Source organism: Physeter macrocephalus, chromosome 5 (assembly GCF_002837175.3).
Source record: "Physeter macrocephalus isolate SW-GA chromosome 5, ASM283717v5, whole genome shotgun sequence".
In the NCBI taxonomy this organism is placed as follows: domain Eukaryota; kingdom Metazoa; phylum Chordata; class Mammalia; order Artiodactyla; family Physeteridae; genus Physeter; species Physeter macrocephalus.
Genome location: NC_041218.1, coordinates 21,521,859 through 21,540,061, shown reverse-complemented (window position 1 = coordinate 21,540,061; position 18,203 = coordinate 21,521,859). Strand labels below are relative to the sequence as shown.

Here is an 18,203-nt window from a genome sequence, read left to right as displayed (position 1 = left end):
AAAATGTGCTTTTGTTTATGACATCACGGTAATTAAAAGACATTTTTATCTGATGAAACAAAAAGCTGACAATCCTGTGCTAGCCCTCCAAACAGAAACAAAAAAACCACCACCTGCAGCTTGTAATGTTCCCAAGTCTATGAGCCATGGTCTAGGGCACATGCAAGGAGCAGGAGACTGGGCATTGCCTTCAAGGAGCCCGCGACTTGGTGGAGGGCTACAGGCCTGTAATGGGGATACCCTGCAAGACCTCAAGAGATTCTGTGCAGAGGCGTGGGGCAGATGTTACTTGTGCTGTTAGAGCTCAGAGGGGAGGCCGGTCAGCGAAAGCCTTGTTTGAGGTAAGGGCTCAATTAACGTTGGCTGAATAAATGAATGACTGGAAAGCACTGAAGAGGACTTAGCGAAAAGGGGACTGGGAGGGTCTTGCCGAGGGGGAGGAGATACGGAAGGGTGTTGCTGGTCAGCAGGTCAGCTCGGGTAGAGGCATGGAGGCCCAAAAGAGCCTGTGTGTGAGGGTGCTGAGAGGGGGCTGGCCTCCTCTCAGGAGCAGAGACAACCCTAACCGGAGTAGCGGGCTGTGATGTTAGGTAAGTGGAGGTGTACCTTGAGCCAGACAAATATGTTTAGATTTGAGGCGGTCATTACTAGGGAGCCATGGAGGGATCTTGAGCAGGGCAGTGCCAGGGTGAAATGTTAATTGAAGACTGTTAGTCTGGCAGCTGAGTGGGGGGGGCTTGGAATCCAGAACCCAGGGGAGCTGTCCTGGGGCTGTCCAGGACTCCAGCCTGCGAGGGCAGCGGGCCGGGGCTTGGGCTGTGGTGCTGGTGAGGGGCGCCACCAGGATGGGAAGGGTGCTGGACTGTGCCTGAGATTTTAATCCAGGAGTCTAGGAAAGTTTTGACATGACTGAATGGATGGAAATGTGGCAGAGATGGGAGGTTTGGAATTAGGCAGAGGATGAGCTTGGCCTTGGGTCTGCCAATTCTGAGCAGATGACTGGGGTTACAGGTACCAGGGTCCAGCTGCCCGGGGCTGGGGTGAGAGAACCCGACAGCAGCAGGGCCACCCCCTCCCCCGGGGGAGGGAGAGGCCGCCTGTGCTCTCGCGAGCACGGGCTGCAGTCGTGGTATCTGATGGGGGTGGAGGTGCCGGCCCTGCCCAGAAGGTCTGCAGCCTGGCCTAATAGTGTGTGGAATTCAGGCCTGGATGAAGGGCGTTGAAAGCTGCCCGGGACAGCAGCCACTCTCCCTGGGAGGGGGGCTGTCAGGAGGCCTGCTGCTCCGGCAGCCAAGATAACCCCGGGTTATTTCAGGAAGAGAGCCCTAAGAAGATAAAGAGGTCGGTGGCCAGCAGATGGACAGATAACCTGGCTTATCTGAGAGACTGGCGAGAGAGGCCCTCTGGGGACTGTGTCCTCTGAGACGGGAAGGTGGCAACGTGCATCAGGGGGAGAACGGGGGTAGGAGCAGGGCCAGCGGCTGTGGCTCCAGCTGGGGAGGGGGCACCTCCCGGCCCGGCCCAGTCTCTCCCTGGGCGGCAGAGGTCCCTCTGGCTCAGATGGGAGATGGAGACCGGAGTTCCCTGAGGTCACCCCAAATTCAGGAGCTCCAGACCGTATTCAGGGTCTGAATGCCCGACAACAGCCCCAGAGACGTCAGGCTTTTTACGTTTTACTCTTTCAAGATGTTCAAGAGTCAGGTGCCCACGTGCATTTACTGGAGGCACAGTGCCCACGTGGTGTGTCGTGTGGGTGCGTGTGATGTGGTGGGTACATGCACGTGTGGGTGCTGTGTGTGGGCTTGGTGGCTGTGGGTGTGGAGTGGGTGTGACGGGTGGGTGTGATGCCTGTGTGTGTGTGTGTGTGTGTGTGTGTGTGTGTGTGTCCAGTGCGGGTCTGGGAGTGGTGTGTGCAGTGCACGGGTGTGCCGCAGCGCGTGCTCGAGGTGTGAGTGGAGCCGTCTCCTGGCCCGGCCTCGCCCCCGCATCCTCCTGAAAGCACAGCTGAGCCTTCACCGCCCTGTGGGGGCAGAGGCTCTCAGCTCCACGGGACGTGGTCCAGACTCCTCAAGACGTCCCGGGAGGCCTTCAGGATTCAGCTCAAGCCCTTCGAGCCCCCTTGGCCAGCCTGCCCTCCCAGGGACCTCCCGTCTCTTCTGACAGGCGTGGGTTTTCCTGTCTCTGAGTCCCCATTCAGACAGTTTCCTCTCTGTGCAAGGGCCTGCCCATCCTCTCCACCTCAGAAAGCACCTTCGCCCTTGAAGGATCAGCTCCCAGACACTGAGCGGGACGTATGGCTGGAGCCATCCTCGCCTGTGCTCTCTGTCCGCTGCCCTCCACCAGCTCGCACCCCAGAGCTGCCCATCGTGCATGGATGCCCCCTCACCGCTCATCACGGGAGGAGGCAGGTGTGGTCTGGGCTGCCACCATCGCACTGAAACGCCCCAAGGACGAGGATGGGGAGCCGGGCCCAGGCTCTGCAGCTCACCCTAGGAGTCCTCTCTGGGCTCCCCCAGAGTCCTGAGCTCCGTCCCGCAGGGCCCTCACTCCCTGGTCTGTACTGCTGCAGGCACATTTTCCTAGGGCTGTCTTTTTTAACGTTTTAACTGAGGTGTAATTGACATATAATGTTATATTGGTTTCAGGTGTCCAAGGGAACAATTCAGGTATTTGTATACATTGTGAAATGATCACCACAGTAAGTCTAGTTACCATCCATCACTTTAGCGAGTTAACTTTTAGGATTCACTCTCCTGGCAGCTTTCAAGTATGCGCTACGGTGTTGCTGAACCCAAAGCAGTCCTCCACCCCTGTCTTGACAGGACCTCATACCCCCATGGTCACACCAGGCCTCATGCCCCGGTTCTCGACTTTCCTGAGGGCACCGCCATGCTCCCTGCACCCGGGCTTCATAACTGGGCCTCCTCCAACTGCCCTGCCCCCAGGCACCGACCTGCTTCTTCCCCCTCCCTCCCCGCTGCAGGGGTTTTTTTTGCCTCCGGATTAGACTGCAGTAGCAGCAGCAAATACTGACGAAGCATGGTATAGACTTAGAGTCCGAAGCGGGATCGATCCAGCCCCTCCCGCCCCTTGGCCCTGCAGGAGAGAACCTGCAGTGAGTGGTCAGTGCGGCACCCCACAGACCTGGGTGAGATCTCCTCTGGGCTGGATTCCCAGCAACCCGAGCCCAGGGCCTGCCGTGCACTGCCACACTGCTCTCCGGAGGGGCGGCACCGCTCGAATTCCCAGCTTGTGTGTCTCTGTTACCCACCACTGCATGCTTCACGTGCTTCTGAACTTTGGGGGTTTCCTTTTCTGTATAGTTTGTCCACACTTTTGCCTGTTTCCTGGTGGGACTGCAGCCCCCTCCTCACTGATTTCTAGAAGTCCTTTGTGTATTGTTGATATCAGGGGATACCTAGCATTAGAATAAAATCTATGTCGGTTTTAGACCTCCTCCCATTCTGTCCTCCACCTACTAATTTTGTTCCTGGTATCCTTCAATGGCAATGAATCCTTCATTTTGATGTCGTCAAGATCAAAACCAATCTTTTAAATTCTGGTGTGTGCTTTTGAAGTTTTGAGATGTCCTTTCCGGTTTCTAAGTCACAAAAACATTTTCCTAGGTTTTCTTGTACTAACCTTATACTTATCTTTATCTAGCATTTTCCAAAGAGACAGGCACTCTGCAAAGCGCTTTGCAGACACTATCTTAATAGGTGGAGACTGCTTTAAATACTTTGCATGTATGACTTCCATGGATCCTCATAACAACCCGAGGAGGTGAGCACTTTTATTACCATCCTCACGTTACATTTGAGGAGACGGAGGTACTGAGAGGTTAAGTAACTTCTAAGTAACGCACAAGTTGAAGAATCCGAGAGCCTGGCTCCAGAGACTGTGTCCTCAACCTCTACGCTAACCCATCTCTCTAATGTGACCTTCACGGCAACCCCTAGTGTGGTAGTTAATTTTATGTACCAAAGTGACTGGGCTGAGGCATGCTCAGAGAGCTAGTAAAACTGTATTTCTGTGTGTGTCTGTGAGGATGTCTCTGGAAGAGATGGGCAGGTTAGTATCTGAGTCCGTAGACTCAGTAAAATAAAATGCCTTCACCAGTGTGGGTGAAGATAACCCAATCCATCTGAGGGCCTGGAGAGAGCAAAAAGTGGCAGATTTGCTGTCTCAGGCTTTCAGACTCAGACCAGGACTTGGGCCATCTGTACCCGCCCACCCGCATTCTCAGACCTTCGGCCTCAGGCTAAATGACCCACCAGCTTTCCTGGTTCTGCAGTTTGCAGACAGAAGATCATGGGGCTTCTCGGCGTCCCTCACACCGTGAGCCAATTCGTATAATAAATCTCCTCTTCCATATACATTATATATCCTATTGGTTCCATTTCTCTGGACAACCTGACTAACGCACTGAGAGAAGATGAGCAGGGGCCACTCCTGGGGAAAAGGGAGCGCCTGCCCCAGCTCGCAGCCCCAAGCTGTGCCCTGAGCCACTGCACTGTTGTCTTAACCTCAGTCCCTCTGGCAAAGCCTGAGACCTGGAGCTGGGTGGTGCATTTTGGGAAGTGATCCCAGAGCACAGGAGCGGGGGATTGAAAAGAGTGAATGGGGAAGGAGGACAGGCCAATCCAAGGATGAGTTTTCAGGCTGGTCGCTGCTGTGGCAGCGGGGGCTCCATCCTGCTGGGAGCCTCCGAGGAGCACACAGAATGGGTCTCCGAATTATCCCCAGGAGCAAGAGGACAGCATTTATCAAGCAGTTCCCCTCCCCCATGGTGGCAAAGCTTAGCTTATCACCTGTGTGAGTGTCCGGAGGGCCTGCCCTGGTCACAGAGGAGCCCTGGGGCAGAATGGTCACAGGTGCCTCTGACAGGTGCTGTCAGATGCCACCTGGGCAAGGCTGGTGCTGCAGCCAAGGCTGGGTCTGGGAGGAGAGCACGTGAGGCCAAGGCGCTGCCCGGAGTCGTGACTATTGGCACTTCGCTCCTAGTTTCTCTCCCTGCAGGCCTGTCTCACTTCTTCTCCAAGCAGACAGCTGGCCTCTGGTAGGTGGGTGCAACCTCGGCTCGTTCGTCTTCTTTATTCCCTCCATGATGCCCAGTGTGCTGCTATAACAACCCCACCTTTTCTGCTCCTGGCACCAGGGGTGGTCTCTACATGTGCCGATACCTTTAATCCTAGTGGGAGCCCTGTGCTAATGCTTCACGCATGATGACATGGAGGCTAAGAGGTTTAGGGACCAGTGCAACAGAGCTAAGGTCAGAAGCCAGGCTGGCGCTTTGCAGAGGCCTCCTCAGGGCTGGCCGAAGGGGGAGCCCCAGCTGCTTCTGTCTGGACCACGGAGACCAGAGGGAAGCAGGAGGGAAGGTGTCCTTTACTCAGAGGAAATGGCTAGAAGCTGAACAAAGGCCCAGAGGCAGGAGAGCCTGGGCTTGTATAAGGAAGAGCAGTTTGGCTAAGTGTCGAAAATTTGTGGGTGGCACTCCTAAAAGAGTTGTCATTTGGAGAGGGGTGAGGGGAGGAGGTGGCAGCGGGGGTGTTTTTTTTTCTACAACTAGTTGGCAGTGGGTGGGGGAGCTTGTGTTGGATTTTTAAAGCCCCTGTCACACTGCACTCTCCTTGAGGGCAGGAACCCCTGCTTCTCCTTCTTTGTGTGACAGAGAAGCAGAGAGATGCCTCCCCCCACCCCCTGCCCACTCCTGGCCGTGTGCATGGGTGCGTGTGTGCCCTTCATCGTGGACGTGGTGGGTAGAAAAATAAGCCGGGGTGGTGGCCACTCCTGGCTGGCCCTTTCAGCATATCCCCTGGTTACACTCTCTCTCCTGTCCTAACCCACCACGAGACTACCCTCACCCCACAGCTCAAGGGGCAGCTCCACCCACTTGTAATCACTTCCATTATTGGTTCTCAGCAAAGAGTCTAACAGTCCTTGGGGACTCCTCTATTGCGTCACGTAGGAGAAGAAGGGTTGTTCTCTCTGTAGATTCCTACCAGCTGCCACCCTCCCTGGGCTCTCACAATTCAATGGCACCAGGAATGGAAAAGAGGAGAGAGCCCCTGACCTGTGGCCCGGTTGGCCCTTGGCCCTTGGCGTTGGAGGTATGATTTGTCCTTGGTCTCCCTCCTGAGTGTCCCTCCTGTGACTTCAGCAAATTCTCTGTCCCCACAAGCAACTGCCTTATGGCCCACCTCCTTCAGCCGGCCCTGGTCCCAGGCTCCTGGCTCTCACCCCTCCCCTCCAACCCCACCTCCAATAGGTAGCCGCGGCTAACAGCGGGAAGTATTTGTGATATATATTCAAAACCAGAAGCGTACGATGTGTATCCCTGTGCAAATTGCTCCCTCACCTCAATAATATCACGGCCACCTTTCCGTGGACTGTGTATGGACCCGGCTCATTCTTTTAAATGTCAGTACGTGCACATGATGTAATATTTTGAACAGGTTCTCTTCCCATTATCTATTGAGAAACTGTCACGGGCAAGGCTATATTCTGGGGACCAGAGTGTACATTCTAGTAAAGGAGACAGGAGGTATAAAAGTAATTAAATAAATAAGCAGCGGCATTACGGATGGTGTTAAGTGTTGTGAGAAAAATAAAACTGGGGGGGTTTGAGAAAGGAGGTGACATTTGACAACTCAGATACAAACTTCAGGATAACAAGAAAGATGCATACTTGGGCCATGTCCGGTTTGGGGCTGGGACACACCCTGCTGATGGCACCTTTGAGCCCATGGGATGGAGATGGTGGAGATGGTGATGGGTGAGCCCCGTGGCGTTAGTCTTCCCTCTTATTCAGTGTCCTCAGGGGCGGTGGCAGCTGTCCAGGCCCAGGGACAGATGCAGAGGCCCACATCCCCTGTGGCTGAGCCCTTCTTCACAGGCCCGCCAGGTACAGCTGTAGTACCGCCTCACTCCTGTGACCTCTTCACGTAACAAACGGACTTTCTTCTTTGAAAAACTGAATAAAATGCCTAGCCTGCCTCTGCTTTCAGAAGATACTGTATGTGAAAGGGCTTGAAGGAAGGAAAGTTTCAGAAAAAAAAAAAAAAAAGAGAGGAAATTCTCTCTATGTTTTCTAGGTCTGCTATAACAAAGTATCACAAACTGGGTGGCTTAAAAACAGTAGAAATTTCGTGTCTCACAGTTCTGGAGGCCAGAAGTCTGACATCAAGGTGTTAGTAGGTTGGTTCCTCCTTAGGGGCTCAGAGGAAGAATCTGTTCCTCTAGTCATTGGATTAGGGCAACCCTAATGACCTCATCTTAACTTGATCTCATCTGCAAAGACCCTATTTCCAAATAAGGTCATAGTCACAGGTACTGGGGGTTAGGACTTGAATATATCCTTTTCGGGGGACACAATTCAACCCCTAACCGTATCTAATGTCACCTTCATCATCAGCATCATCATTGCCATTATCATCACGAAAAAAATCAGTGTTAAAAATCACGCCCCAGTGGAGACGTTGCGCTGGTGCACTTGCTCCATAAGGCCCCGGAAGTGGTGGCGCCAACCTGCCGCCGCACCCGCTGTGCTCTCCGGATCTGACATTTGTCCGTGAGGCAGCAGTTCCTTGGCGTCAGGGTTGTCGCGTAGCAGATAAAGTCGGAGGAGGTGAACGAATCTCTAGAACGCGCCCCTGGCAGGGAAATTATCTTCCTCTTCTCCCCGATGCACAGAACCAAAGTGGGCTTGAAGGATCGCCAGCAGCTCTACAGGCTGATCCTTAGCCAGCTGCTCTATGACGGCTACATCAACATTGCTAACGGCCTCATCAATGAAATCAAGCCTCAGTCTGTCTGTGCACCCTCGGAGCAGCTCCTGCATTCATCCAACTAGAAATGAAATGACTGTGTGCATGGAGATAGGTCCAGAAGAATTCAGACCACCATGTTAACAGTATCTCTAGGTGATATAATACAAGGAATGGAAAACGATGATACTGCCGTTTACTATGCAATTGGTCCGTCAGATACAGTTGCCCCTGGCACAGGAACCGACCTGGAGTTTGATGCAGATGTCCAGACTGTGTCCCCAGAGGCTTCAGAGTACGAAACATGCTATGTCACATCCCATAAAGGACCATGTCGTGTAGCTACCTATAATAGAGATGGGCAGTTAATAGCTACTGGATCTGCTGATGCTTCCATAAAAATACTTGACACAGAAAGAATGTTGGCCCAAAGTGCCATGCCAGTAGAGGTCATGATGAACAAGACTGCACAGCAAAACATGGAAAACCACCCAGCGATTCCAACTCTTTACGACCACGTGGATGGAGTCACGTGTCTCGCTTTCCACCCAACAGAACAGATCCTCGCCTCTGCTTAAAGGGATTATACTCTTATTTGATTATTCCAAACCGTCTGCAAAAAGAGCCTTCAAATACATTCAGGAGGCTGAAATGTTATGCTCCATCTCTTTTCATCCTTCTAGAGACTTTATACTTGTTGGGACTCAGCAGCCTACTCTTCGACTTTATGATATCAACACATTTCAGTGCTTTGTCTCTTGCAGTCCTCAAGATCAATGCACTGATGCCATATGTTCCGTTAATTACAATCCTAGTACCAATATGTATGTGACTGGTAGCAAGGACGGCTGCCTCAAATTATGGGATGGTGTTTCAGATCGATGCATCCCAACTTTTGAGAGAGCACACGATGATGCTGAAGTTTGTTTTGCCATTTTTTCCAAAAATTCAAAATACGTTCTGTCAAGTGAAGAAGGCTGTAGCTAAACTTTGAGAAATATCAACAGGGCGAACCCTGGTCAGATACACAGGTGCTGGCTTGAGCGGACGGCAGGTGCACCGGACGTGGTCTGTCTTCAACCACACGGAGGACTGCACGCTGCTGCCTGACTAGAGGACCATCAGCCTCTGCTGCTGGGACTCAAGAATGGCTGAGCGCCGGAACCTGCTCTCCCCGGGCCACAACAACGTCGTGCGCTGTATCGTACACTCGCCCACCAACGCCGGCTGTGTGACCTGCAGCAACGACTTCGGGGCGCGGTTTTGGTACCAGAGGTCGACCACGGACTAGAGCCGCCTGTGTTAAATAGGGTTCTTTTCTCGAGGACTCTGCCCCTCCTTCCCCTTGTGTCCCATCACCAGCTTCAGTAGTAAGTCATTGTACCATCTTTGGCAGTTGTGCTGCCACCTCTACGTGCTTCTGTGATTTGTACGAATCTTTTTTTACCTTGATGGAGAATCATGGTGGAAAAAGTTGGAAACACAGATCTGTGCGGTTGTTCTGCACCCACTGATTATTACATGGTGATTTTCATCGGTTTTGTAAATACAGGACTTGCTATTTCTCTTGATCATTGGAAGAAGGATAGAGTATTAAAGTGCTTTCTAGATCTCAAGTGGATCTGTCATGAAAAAAAAAAAACACCACCAAAATGCGTTATCAGCAAACTGGATATGCCTGTTTTTGTGTGGGTGGTAGTCTGCTGTGACATGACAAAGGCGGTGACAGATTTGCAGGAACCTGGGAGAGACAAGACTTAGGTCCCGCTTGGCGCTTCTCAAACAGCAGTGCACACGTGAACCACCTGGGGCTTGTAAAAATGCAGACCCTTGTCAGTAGGCCTGGAGCAGCCCTGTATTCTGCATTTCTGTCAAACTCCCAGGTAACGCCTCTCCCGCTGGTCCATGGACCACGCTGTGAGTAGCAAGGGTCTGATGGATTGTCACCATACAGGCCTCTGCCCTGCCTAAGGCCCAAGCGTTGGTCACCTTTGAAGAACCTCGCCCTCTTTCTCCCATGACCTTCATGATTTCAAGAGCCAGCCTGGAAGGCTTCACACGTGTCACTTCCCACTTAGGTGGTCCCAGCAGTGATGTCTTTCCCTTCCTAACCCGTTCCTCACATGGCACGCTGTCTTTTCTTAGCCTCACATTAGTATTCTAGTGGACAGCCTCACTGACGGTGGAATGCACTGGGGGAGCCCAGAGGAAACTTAGCTGAAAGGAGGCCTGTAAACACCACAGGGCACAAAACACATTCAGCCAAAAGACCCCCATTCCTGGACCCCATCCAGACTCGTCCCTTTATTATTTTTGTTCTCTTTCCTCTTTTACTAGACCTTGCCTGAAAACAGCCTGGGTGTTGCTAAGGTAACGCTGTAGAGCCTCCCCCCAATACATCATTGTTTAATTCCAGCAGCAGCAGCCCAAGGAATTTGCTATTTGTTTAAGAGATGAAAGCCACAAACTTCCACACATTCTTCTCCAGTTTCACTCCCCTCGAACTGTATGGCCCAGTCAGAGCGGAGCACATTGGGTGGAGTGGACTCATGGGACCCAACAAAATAATGGGTGCTTGAGAATGGTCCTCATCGCCCAAAGACAGAGAAAGAGAGAGCTGGGATTTCTCTTGACGGGGCACCAGGGGCGATAACTGTCCTCACTGAGGGTCTGAGACACGCATATGGTGGGAAAGGAAAGCCTCTCAGTTATGTTCCCTCCCAGCCTCAGGTCTGGAAATCACACCTGCCTTAGGGCCTCAGTTTCACAGACTGTGACTCTAGGAAGGGTACCTGAAATCCCACGAGCAGCACACCTAACCTGTGTGAAAACACGTGGGATGTGGTTCAGGGCGCAGGGGTGTTTCAGGAGCACATACAGCCCCATTTAACGAGCTCTATCAGGAAACCACCGTGGCTTGAGGGCCTGTGAGGTAGGTACTGGGGACACAGTGTGCATAGCCCTGGATCTGCAGCTTCTTACCAGCAGGAGCATTGATCTGACTCTGCTCTGCTGCCACTGACGGAGTGATTTCTCTCTCGGTCCTTGCTTTTCTTTGTCATTCCACTTCTCTCACGGACAACCACTTGGCTTCCTCTCTGTGTTGCATCCAAACTCCCTAAGCTGATGCATTTGATTGGTTCAAGTATCGCTAGCTCTAGGCCTAAACTATCTCATAAGACACCTGGCTGACCAATAGAGAGGCAGCCCCTGGTCAGGTGCTCACCCTTGGGTCCAATCAGCTGTAGCCCACCTACCATAGCTCATGTGGTGCAGCATGGCTTTTTTTTTTTTTTTTTTTGCGGTACGCGGGCCTCTCACTGTTGTGGCCTCTCCCGTTGCGGAGCACAGGCTCCGGACGTGCACGCTCAGCTCACGGGTCTAGCCGCTCCGCGGCATGTGGGATCTTCCCGGACCGGGGCCCAAACCCGTGTCCCCTGCATCGGCAGGCGGACTCTCAACTACTGCGCCACCAGGGAAGCCCCAGCATGGCATCTTTGAAGGGAGCTGCAGTTATGGGAGGTCTTCAGAGAACTGTTCATCCACCCAGTGTGAGCTACACGATAAAGTGATGCTCTCAGAAGAGTTCTGGGGAGAGAGCAAGATGTCTAATGAGGCGACTTGATCGAGTTTTGTGGTGTGTTGTGGTGTGTGATATAATCTCTCTGTCATCCCACTGAGACTTTGGTGAAATGTCCATCGCTCACCAGTGCTTCTGGTGTTAGACATGTGGTTTTTTAAAAATTAATTCTTATTGGAGTGTAGTTGCTTTACAATGTTGTGTTAGTTTCTACCGTACAGCAAAATGAGTCAGCTATACGTATACATACATCCCCTCTTTTTTGGATTTCCTTCCCATTTAGGTCACCACAGTGCAGTAACTAGAGTTCCCTGTGCTCTACAGTATGTTCTCATTTAGTTATCTATTTTATACATAGTATCAATGGTGCATGTGTGTCAGTCCCAAGCTCCCAATTCCTCCCCCTCACTCCCTAGACATGTGTTTTTGAAGGTTGGCTGTGCTCACTCTGACCTCCAGGAAGACAGATTTAGAACAGAAGCTGCCCCCCGGGGGCCCAGCCACAATCTGTTACCTATAGAAAAACGTGAGAAGTTCAGCAGCCAATGGAAGGAGAAAATAGGATCAATCTACTGAAGTATCAGGATCATCCGTACACACGGAGAGACATAGTGAGACAGAGATAGAGATCTCCAAAAGACACATACCCAGAGAGATACATACAGAGAGACACAACACATATAGCGGCACACTCACACCCACTGAAACAAGGAGAGCTCTGAAGACAGCTTGTGGCTCAAGTGTGGTGGAAGTGAACACTGCATACAGGAGGGCGAGGCTGTCTAGCACAAAACGAAGAAAAGAACCCATCTTTCTGGATGCTCAGGAGGTCATGGTAAAGTAGTCGCTGAGCTCATTTTCAGGAGAGGACAGGGTGAGTGCTATGGCTGGGTGATTCAATATAATCCCTTTTCATAGGAAGATATGTCCCTCAAAGTTGAAAAGCAAAAAAACAACCACCTCAAAAAGCAGGTGTAGACAGGCTTTTGGAGAAGTTGCCAGAATCCAGATGAGTTCCAAGTGTCTGTTTAGTCTGTGGCCCCAGCACTCAGAAAGGGACCCCCTTGGGGAACACTGTGATACCTTCGGTGTCTGGAGAAATTGTCAGTTTGGTTAGGGAGCCCATGGTGCACAGAAGGGTGGCTGTCCTCTGCCCGTGGTTCTCACTATGCAGCCACCCACATAGGGACTGAGATCATGAAGGAATTAGATACTGGATTCCAGCCACAGCCAGTCCTGGAGGGACGCCCAGCACCTGAACAGAGGAAGGGGGAAGAGGATGCGTTGTCCCCGTGGTAAGATGTGGAGCTCACACTTGGGCTGTCATGTCTGGAAGGGATCTTGGAGGTCTTCTTGTCCAACCCTTTATTTTTTAGAGGAGAAAATGCAAGCTCAGAGATTAAGTGATTTGCCTGGGGTCGTGCAGTGAGTTGGTGGTGACCTGACAAACTCATTTACCAACAGCTGCTGCCCTTAACTTAGGTTTTGTTTTTGTTTTTTTCCTCTTAGAGGAAGATCAGGTCTGTGGGGGAGGGCTGGTGAGGACAAAACCTGACAACAGGTCCAAGGGTCTTTGAGAGGGGTGGGGTTGAGAAAATACTGTCAAAGAAATTTCTGCCTCATTTTATCTGCAGAATCTCCCCTCCTTCTGGGCCAGCTGTCCCTTGATGAAGACTTCATTTTGGTCACAAAAGGGGTTATGGTAACTCAAGCGCTTCAGAGCATAGGCGATCTGGAGTCCTGGAATCAGGAAAGAAGTGAGCGGAGAAAGGCAACTGATGGTATTCAGGGGCAGGCTGGGATTAGTCACAGCATGGAGCCTCCCACTTTCCTCTCCTCCCCAGCTGCTTGTGAATCAGTTGATTTGGATGCAAAATGGCATCTGGTGGGAGAGGGGCGCCAGTTCAGTGGAGGAATGAAAAGGACACAGATCTCAAACTGATAACGGAGGGATCTCGTTCACAACTCCCAAAGCCGTGCTGGACCTCCGTACGTGCAGTCTGAAATCACGGGCCAAAGGGGGCTTCCGGCTCATCTCCTGATGGAGCCTAGCCATCGTGTCCCTGGTCCCTTGCGAATGCTGTTCTTACACTGAACATGGTCTGACTGTCCCCTTTGGCGCCCTCACCACTCCGGGGATGGGATGTGGCAGGACAAGGCCAAACTCTTCTCTGTGTTGGGAGGTGGGAGAAATGTGACGTCAGGTCCACAGTGGTTGGCTTGAGGTCTGACGGAGCCGTCAGGGCCCAGGCATCCCGTCTCCCGGTCGCCTCTGCCAGCACACAGGTGCCTTTGACGCTCCCTGAGAACGCAGAGAGTACTGGAGGACAGCTCTTCTCAGAAAGCAGCACCATACTGACATCACTGATGACCTGGGCTTGGGACCGGGGCCAGAGGTGAGAGAGGAAAATGAGGTGAAGCAGGGGCAAAATAAAACCGGTCTCCGCTGCTGTACCCCCAAATGACTCACTTGGTCTTTGAGATGAGAAAACAGCCCCCGAATTCTTTCTGCTCTCTGCCAGGATCTTCCTTTTGAATGCAAAGGAGAGACTGGGAGCTCTTTCAGAGTCAAACATGGATCTTCATCTCAATGCCCAGAGACAAAGGCCAAAAAATGTGAGGAATTTCCAAAGCGCCTCCTTCAAACAGCATCTCCCCCACCCTCCGGCTCAGCTCCACGGGCACTGCCGATGAGGATGGCGGCTTTCTTCTCCTGGCCCGCGGCCCACTCGCTCAAAGCTTGTATCTGCGGAGCAAGGAAATTATGAATCTCCCTGCTCAGCCTCCTGCTCTCATGCTCCTGTAAGAAGATACCTCTGTGAACCCAGATGGGCCTGGGGAGTGGCTTCCACTGGGCAGACCAGTCTCTGCCTGGCTGCCCCCCTCGTCCATAGCCGCCATAATGGCGGGTCGAAGAGACGGACGCACCCCACCCACTCCAGGGCAAGGGGAACATTTTCACTTTCTGACCGAGGCCTTTAGGAGGAACCCTCATTTGGCTCAGGGTTCTTTTCTCCTTCCTCTCTGGAGGCTGAATGAATGGGAAGAAGTTTCCAGAACATTACAGGGAGTAAAGAAAACTGGGAAAGAGCCCAGGCAGTTCTCATTTTAAAACATCTTTGAGACAGAGAGTGATCGTCAATGCTCTGGGGCCCCTGGCAGTTTGGGCGACCGCCTGCCAGCCCTCACTACCTGTTTATTTAACACCAACCTCGCCTCCCTCCCTGGTAGGATGCTGGGTTCTTTGGCGGTCACTGCGATCCCTCAGAAAGTGAGAAAAAAACAAAAAAAATAACAACCCACAGATAACTGTTGGAGGAGGGGTTGGTAGTGATAACACTTTGGATTACACAACCCACGTAGGACCACACCAATTATCACATGACACGATAAGCAAAATTACCTCGCTCATTGCTTGCCTTGACCTACCAACTTGGTAGGCTCTCCCAGGCTCTCCTTGCTCCCTGCTGGGTGCCAGAATAACTTTCCTCAAGCACTGGCTTGGTCATGCCAATGGCAACTTTAAAACCCACAGCGGGGCTTCCCTGGTGGCGCAGCGGTTGAGAGTCTGCCTGCCGATGCAGGGGACGGGGGTTCGTGCCCCGGACCGGGAGGGTCCCACATGCCGCGGAGCGGCTGGGCCCGTGAGCCATGGCCGCTGAGCCTGCGCGTCCGGAGCCTGTGCTCCGCAACGGGAGAGGCCACAACAGTGAGAGGCCTGCGTACCACAAACAAACAAACAACAACCCACAGCAGCACTCTCTGGCCACAGTATCTGGCCCAGGGGTCTTGGCGTGGCACTCAAAGGTCCCCTCTTCCTAGCCTCTACAACTCACCCCGCCCATTGTCCTTCAACATGGCTGCCCTCGCCTGCCCTTTATCCCACCTGCCCTAAACAGTGTTCTCACCCCTTGACTCTTATCCCATCCAACATGGAGGACACCTCCCTTCCTCTCCTCCCCCGAACTCCCATTTCAATATGGTACTTCACAGACTCCCTGCTCCTTCTTCACTGCTATCACATTCACCATCTCGCTTGAGTCACTTTTCCCTAGGAAGCTTCTTTGACCAGCCCCACCTCCCCACTTGGTGTCAGACAGACCCCACCTCAGAGCCCTGCATTGTATTCATGGTAGTTTTGGCTTTGGAATTGTCTTTGGAAACTCAGGTGTATATTGGCCTCAAATTATTGGTAACTTCCTTGAGGTCAGGGGAAACCCTCTTCCAATAGTTCTCAAAGTGAGGTCCCTGACCATAGCATCAGCATTGCCTGGGAACTTGTTAGGAATGCAGATGCCCAGGCCCCACCCCCATCCTAACGCACCAGTGACCGCAGGCCGCCCTGGCAATCTGTGTTAAAACATGCCCTCTAGATAATTCTGATGCACGCTCCAGTTTGAGAACCACTGCATGAATGCTCTTCAGAGTACTGTTGTGGAACCCAAGTTTGTGTGCCTGACACACAGTGAGTGAGGCCCACCAAAAAGTCGGAATTTGGAGCAGAGAAAGGTTTATTGCAAGGACCAAGCAAGGAGAACGGGCAGCTCATTCTCAGAAGACCCAAACTCCCTCATGGGTTTCAGGGAAGAGTTTTTAAAGACAAATTTGGAATGAGGGCTGCAGGTTGTGTGACTTTCTTCAGATTGGTTGGTGGGGAGGTAAGAGGGTGATGTTCCAGGAATCTCATCCTCAGCCTTCTGGTTCTGACCAGTCTGGGGTCCACGTGCTTGTGCTCAGCCTAAAGTTATCATCTTCCACCTGGTTGGGGGCCTTAGTTCCCATAGAAGAACTCAGAGATATTTGTGTCAGATCATCCTGTATATCTCTTGAGGAGGAACCAGGACCCTGCCCCAAGCTGCATGATTGTTTCTTGACAACTTTTCCTTTGTTTCTGCATTCCTTCCCTCCCTAATTAGTAACTGTTTGAATCTGCCTTTTGGAATTCAGGGAAAGTCTAGGAAGCTGAAGCTTTTTTCCTACAAATAATAAACAGGGGACACGGAAAGGCTTTTGTACCCTGGAGGGCCTCACAGCCTCTGCTTGTTTTCAGTAGTATGGGATTCACCACGCTGCATGAGCTTCAAAAACACATCAGCTGGCTCCCTAACTGATATGGCCCCGGCCAGCAACCCCATTCCTCAGATCTGACTGACTCCATTCAGTCTGTAGGGGTAGGTACCTTGCAGACAGCAGTTCTTCTTCCCTTTGCTCATTGGAAGAGGAAAAAAGGAAGTTGCTTCTGTATAGTCTGCTGTGCCCATCCTTCCCTTGACATGTTGTGGCCGCCCAGAGTTTGGTTGGCTGTTGACAGAGAGGGATGGGCTCCCCAGAGGCCCACTGGCTGGCGTGTGCTCCTGGGCCCTGCTGCCCTGAGGATTTCCCAGGTGGTGGACGGCAGGCAGCACCAGAGGGAGGGAGGGAACCTGGGCAGTGTGTGCTGGGCCTTTGTGGAAATGGGGGGGAAGATGCACCCTGTACCCCTACCCCAGGCAGCTTTCCTCAGGGAGCAGGGGCTGCCTGTGTGGCCAAGGAGGGCCAGCCTGACATGAATGGAGACCTTGTATCGGGGACCTCGCTGGAGCCAGGAGCCACAACACAGGGGCTTTTCACGAGCAACCTCGCAACAGAGGCGGCATTGAGCGTGACTGGTGGCTCGCGGGCAGACGTGGGGTCTGGCGGACGCGTGGCATCAGTGGAACAACATTGCTGCTCCTCCTGCCCCTGCCTTGGCTGGGGTGCGCTGTTACAGGTCTCCTCTCAGAGGGGAAGACGCAGAGTCACGTTGTCCGTAGTGTAAGACGCCCTGCACCCCTCTCAGCATTCAAGGCTGCAATGGGGGGCAGGGCAGGAGGTGAGCAAAGGGGGCGCTGCGTGCAGAGAGTGGGCTGGCGTGCTGAACGGGAACGGGTTAAAGACAGCTGCTTGGAGACAACTCCACGGGGGCCTGTGCTACAAGAACGGGGAGGAGATGCCAGAGGCACTCTATCCATCCAAGGGGCGTGGAATCCCAGCGTGCCCTCCAAGGGTTCAGTGGGAGGTAAGGGAGAAGTGCAGCCTTGCTGGGGGGCTGTTTGGAGGCTGCAAGTCAGTGACAGATGACAACTGCCCAGGAGGAATCAGGATGGGGGTGACAGTGGGGCTGGGGGCATGGTGGGTTTAATGCTTCCAAAGGAAAAGAGTCTCCTTCCCCATATATAAACACACCCTCTCTCTGTCCACATACAGCCGACCTTCACCTCAACGAGGAGCTTAGTACATCAGTTCGCCCTGGCTTTCTCTCCTCTCTTCTCCTGTCTCCTTTTCTAGGGTGAACAACGGTCCCGGTTTACTCAGGACCAAAGGATTTCCGGGGATGTGGGACTTTCAGGGCTAAAACTGGGACAGTTGGTCACCCTACTTCCATCTTTGATACCTTCTACTACATTTGAAACTTCTGGGACCTCCTTTGTGGCCCAGTGGTTAAGAATCTGCTTGCCAATGCAGGGGACACGGGTTCGAGCCCTGGTCCGGGAAGACCCCACATGCCGCGGAGCAACTAAGCCCGTGCGCCACAACTACTGAGCCTGCGCTCTAGAGCTCGCGAGCCACAACTACTGAGCCCCCGTGCCTAGAGCCTGTGCTCTGCAACAAGAGAAGCCACTGCAACAAGAGAAGCCACCACAATTGAAGCCCGTGCACTGCAACGAAGAGTAGCCTCCGTATGCCACAACTGGAGAAAGGCCGCATGCAGCAACAAAGACCCAACACAGCCAAAAAAAAAAAAAAAAAAAAAAGCTTCTTATACTTATCTCCTACCCCTCCCCCACTAAAATTTGATAATCAGATGGAGATTGAAAACAAGGGGATAGGCGACT

General features: G+C 52.6%; 1 pseudogene; it reads left to right on the top strand.

The window, feature by feature from the left end:
• The first annotated feature begins 7,687 nt into the window (after positions 1 to 7,687).
• LOC102978904 (cleavage stimulation factor subunit 1-like) lies at positions 7,688 to 9,060 on the top strand (annotated as a pseudogene).
• The last annotated feature ends 9,143 nt before the right edge of the window (positions 9,061 to 18,203 follow it).